Here is a 5,282-nt window from a genome sequence, read left to right on the forward strand (position 1 = left end):
ACACACACACACACACACAGACAGAGAGAGAGAGAGCAGAGAGAGGAAATTAATGATGCAAGACAGTAAGATTTGACTAATGACAGCCAGGCATTTGTAAAGTGACGGCACAAAGGTGTGTCAGAAACATCTTTGAAAAGTTGTCAGAGAGATCTTCTCTCACGTCGTCAAAAGAGTACATCGGCTCTCGGTGACTTTGGAAGTTGTTTTTGCTTTTAGTTTTATGTGACACAGAAAGAAACCTGGTTTTGAAGATGATTCCATCAAGTCTGCGTCCAAAATGTTTCTTTAAACTATTTATTTCAGACTGAGGTGAACAAATGATCAAAGAGACTAAAGAGAGAGGAAGTAGTACCTTGTGTTTTATCTGATATGTTTAATGTACACATCAAAGTAGTAGATTATAGAAAAAGGACCATTTATATATGGAGAAGTGAAAGCTGTGGGTTTGCCTTGAGGAAATATCTACAAATCGGACACAAAGGTTCATTTGAATATGAGTATGAACTGATAAGATTTTGTGGTAAATGTCTGAGTCAATGTGATCCTTCTAAAAACATATACAGCTATAACTCAAGAATTATGACACATTTGAAAATAAATGTCTGACAAGATGAGCTCAGACATTTCGTATTTTATCCAAACGGTCAACTTCATGACTTCACAGCATCCTCCAGCACATTCAAGGAAACAACAATGATATATCATCAATTGAGCACAAGTTGTCTCTTAAAGGATCATTTCAGATTCTGATTAGGGATGGACAATGATTATTGAACATTCAAATATGCGTACTAGTAAAAATCAAAGAGTTACTTCAAGTATTTTCTCATATTAAAGTACAATTTTTCATCATTTTCACCGGTGCCTGGTTGTAATACGGTATTCCCGCCAGACGGTAGCTACAGAGCGTCTTAAAGCTGTTTGCTAACTGCATTAAGTAGCAGAAGAAGATGAATGCTAACTGCATTACTAGTTTTTAAGGCACTGCATGGCCTTGCACCAGAGTAAATCTCAGAGATGCTTTTAGTATATGAACCGGCCTCTCAGATCCTCCAGCTCCTCTCTTTTATCTGTTCTTCAGAGGAGAATAGAAACATTTGGTGACGCTGCTTTTAGCCACGACGCTCCTAAACTATGGAACAGCCTGCTGGAGGATCTGAGAGGAGCTGATAGAGATACTGAGACTTTTAAACATAAACTAAAACGTATTCATTCAGTGTGGCTTGTATGTAGGGTTTAACAATTGTATTACTTACCTTTACTGTAATATTGATTGAAATGTTTCTTTATTATTTTAGTAATTGTAACTGTTATCTTATTCTATTTTTATTTATTAATTAATTTATTTATTTATTTTATTTTATTTATCTACTCAGTTTTATTTATATTTTTAGCCTTTGTTTTATTTTCAACTATTATCCTAACACTTTAAAAATCTATTAACTATTTCTAGTCTTAATTTTTATGCTTTAACTTATTTTAATTACACATATTTTATTGTTGGTGTGCATTAGTCTCTATTTTATTTTATTTTTATTTCTAAATTTGAAATGCCCATCTCTTATTCTGATCAGGAGGAACATGAAACTGTGAGGAGGTAATTTAAGATATCTCATGAAAGATGGTCCAGTCAGATATGTCTGCCTCTGTTTTGATGGATGATGTACTCTGCATACGTTTTGTGAGCTGATCAATACTCCTGGTTATGTATGGGGAGTAGAGATCTGAGCTGAGTTAAATCTGCATGTCCAAGCTGTAAATATTTCTCCTCAAAAACCAACAAAGTTTGTTTTCTACATCAAAGGGAGGTTTGCATTTTTACAAAAAAGCCTTGGCTCCATAACAGCTAGCAAACTCCTGAGTGGACTCTGAATTGAGATGACTTTTCTAACTGCAGATAAGATGCGGGAGGTCACTTTGTGGGCTTTCTCAGGGACACAGCAATCACAATGTCTTCATCAAGTGACTGAGGTTGTCCTAGGATGAATCGGATCATAAAAAAATGTAGTTTGCATCAGTTTGATCAGTCTTCTATCAACACACTTTGATCACTTCTAATGACAATAATTCATTTAGGGCATTGTGTTGCCTATAACAACAGATTGATTAAGGTTATTGTATGTCACATGATCTGAAGGTGAACTTATTGCTTCTGAGCCAAAACCTCCTCAAGCTGAGCATATAACCTTTCCTATCTCATGAGCACTGAGTAAAGCCTCTGATTGAGGGGTTGTGATACAATGCTATGAAACCAAAATAGGTAGTACTACTTAAATCTGGAGACTGTTATGAAGCCAGTAACTACAGACCCATAAGCATTCTGAAACAAAAATGTATATCATATCTTAACACTTACAAACAAACCCAATGCTGTTTGGCTTTGGAACTGACCACTTCGTTAAAACAGTTACATGGATAAAATCTTGGCGAGATAAAGGAGGCAAAGTTGGCTGGTTGGTTACTTTTGGTTCCACCTCTGCTGCATCAGTTTGTTGACACTCACTCAGAAAACGCCAAATACACCAGAATATCTTAATTTAGATGGTGACCTGTCTTTCATCTTACTGCCTTCCTACTGGGAAAGCCACACCCAGCTCTCTGGTCTTCAGAATTAAACCAGTGCAGTGTAACAAAAAAGCTGCAGTTCCTCAAGTGTCCACTTGAGGCTGGCTCCAGAAGCCCTGAAAGTAGTGATGGGCAAATGAAGCTTCATGAACCAGTAGTTGTATTTTTTGACTCCTCTAGATGGCGCTCTTGGTTTAAAAATAAAGGCTCAATGAATGGCAATTCAGTGTGCTTTCAACCCTTTGTTGAACAGAGAGCGCCATCTAGAGGAGTCAAGAAATACAACTACTGGTTCATGAAGCTTCATTTGAACACTTAGAACCTGGGGCAAACACAGTTTTGTCCTGAATAGCTATTCTATCCATTTGCACACACTGTACAGGGGGTGAAATCTTTTTAACAACTTTGTGAAGAGAATATTAAGGCTAGGGGTTTTACATAATTAGAGGAACAGCTGACTTGACTGACAGACGAGCACACTGTAGCTGTTAAAGAGGAAGCTGAAAGGCCACCTCAACTCCACCTTTTTACCTCATGCTAGGTCGACCGAAAGGTAGGTTGAGACAGCATTTCCAATATGGCGCCCACCTTCTAGTTTGTGTGTTTAGAACTGTTTGTGTTACTGATGTTTCATAGTGTGATGTTTTAGATGAGACATGGACTACAGATTTAACTTAGCTTTAAGCTTACTGTGGTACAAACATCAAATAGCATCAGTTATAATAATATTGTACATGGTTAACCCTAGATGGAATTGGTTTGTCAACATTTTTCTCACTTTTTGGTGTAAACAAACTTTTTTTTTCAGGTTAATTTGGTCAATGAACTGGACAATAAACATCAAATATTGATTAACTCATGACAACGTGGCATCTGCTCAGGCTGATAGTTGATATGAACTTTGTCTTTTAACTAGTGTTGTTAAGGTTTTGCAGTAACATGACTCGACACAGTCAGAAGGTTTATCTTCATTAACTGGCAAAGGAACTCTTTGGAGTGTCAAACCATCTTCCATCTGTCTTCATGACTATAAGTTGATAAATTGACACACTGCTGAGTGCATTTTGTTTTTCATCACATTTTGGATAAATCTGGCAGATTTTTTAAAAACATTGTAAAATTATATGATGCTAATCTAATCATTTAGCAGCTCAGGCTTTAGTATGGAACTATGTCCTTTCACTTTAACTGTGGAAACCACACTTGTGTATTTCTCCTTTTATTTTTGTTGCAGTTCAAGAGTTTGCTGTAAATTCCCCAGACAGCTGAATGGCAACATAACAAGTGACAGAGGGAGAATAGTCAATGCTTCATTTCCAGCCCTTCCTTGTTCATTTAGCACCGGGGTGCCGTGGTCTTTATTCCATCTCTGCTCTGTCACAAGCTGTCCTCACAGCTTCTGTCAGCGCCGGGTTCATCATCGGGACTGAGCTGAAATGAGGATCGTATAGAAAATAACGTTTCTCCTGTCACAGATCGAAGACCGGGGCAAAGTGGGGACACCCGACAGAAAGATACTGTCATCAGCAGAGAAAAGAAATCAAGAAGTTTTATTGGAATGAGGAAATAAAAGTATTTTCAAAGTAATGCCGCAGAATCTTTGAAATATGAGCAGGTCAAAACACTTTAAAAAGTCAAGAGAACAATCAGGCAGGCCAGGGGAAAGAGACAGGACAGTCTTTGGTGTGAGACTTTATCTGTAATACAAAATGTAACCGACTGAAAAATAATCTTACTGCAAAATATTCCAACTTTCCCTTGTTGAAAGAGAGGTCAAAGGTCAAAATCAGAAGATGATGTCATGCAAAGACTGCTGGAAGGCAGGAGACTTTTTAAGTTTGAAGTTTAGTCTTTAAACCTTCAACTCCAACCAGAAGTGATGGAGAACATGAACACATCTCTAAGGTAGTTACCCTTAAAATCTAGTGTTTAAGACGCACTTTTAATATATATTTTTTGTCATCAAAAAAGTGAGCTGCATCCTCCATACTGGTGCGCCTATCACACCAGTCTAAAATGAGGATAGAGGTTTTTATACTGCATTTCTCTATTTTACCCTCAAGTTGGATCTTTGCTGCCATAGCATGCTGAATACATAGAGAGGAAGATGAGTCTAGTCGTGCCACTTTTAGCAGCTTTTCTCGCTCATTAGGTTGTAATCGTGAATTTAAAGAAAACAGTGTTTGTTGTTAAGTACACAATCCTTGTGGAGTGCTCGTTTGATTGAAAAGACTCCTCAATTTAAGACAGATGACCGGCGCAAGGAGGTATGCATGCCTCAGTGAATTTGTTGCAGGCAGTGGGTCCATCTGTACCTCACAACTATCAGCTCTATTGTACAGTCATGGCCAAAAGTTTTGAGAATGACACAACTATTAATTTTCACAAAGTCTGCTGTTTCAGTTTTTATAATGGTGATTTGCATATACTCCAGAATGTTATGAGGAGTGATCAGCTCAACTGCAATTAATTGCAAAGTCCCTCTTTGCCTTGAAAATGAACTTTATCACCAAAAACACATTTCCACTGCATTTCAGCCCTGCCACAAAAGGACCAGCTAACATCATTTCAATGACACACCGGTGTCACACACATTAACACAGGTGTGGGTGTTGATGAGGACAAGGCTGGCGATCAATCTGTCATGATTGAGTGACTGGACACTTTAAAAGGAAGATGGTGCATGACACCATTGTTCCTCATCTGTTAGCCAT

The 5,282-nt window shown here is 37.8% G+C and overlaps 1 long non-coding RNA gene across 1 annotated transcript; it reads left to right on the top strand.

The window, feature by feature from the left end:
* Window positions 1-3,063: 3,063 nt before the first annotated feature.
* On the top strand, window positions 3,064-4,155 carry LOC117818092. Its single transcript, XR_004632299.1, has 2 exons — window positions 3,064-3,121; window positions 3,803-4,155. It is a non-coding gene; the product is annotated as an uncharacterized LOC117818092 (long non-coding RNA).
* Window positions 4,156-5,282: the final 1,127 nt, after the last annotated feature.

This window comes from Notolabrus celidotus, chromosome 8 (assembly GCF_009762535.1).
Source record: "Notolabrus celidotus isolate fNotCel1 chromosome 8, fNotCel1.pri, whole genome shotgun sequence".
NCBI classification, from domain to species: Eukaryota; Metazoa; Chordata; class Actinopteri; order Labriformes; family Labridae; genus Notolabrus; species Notolabrus celidotus.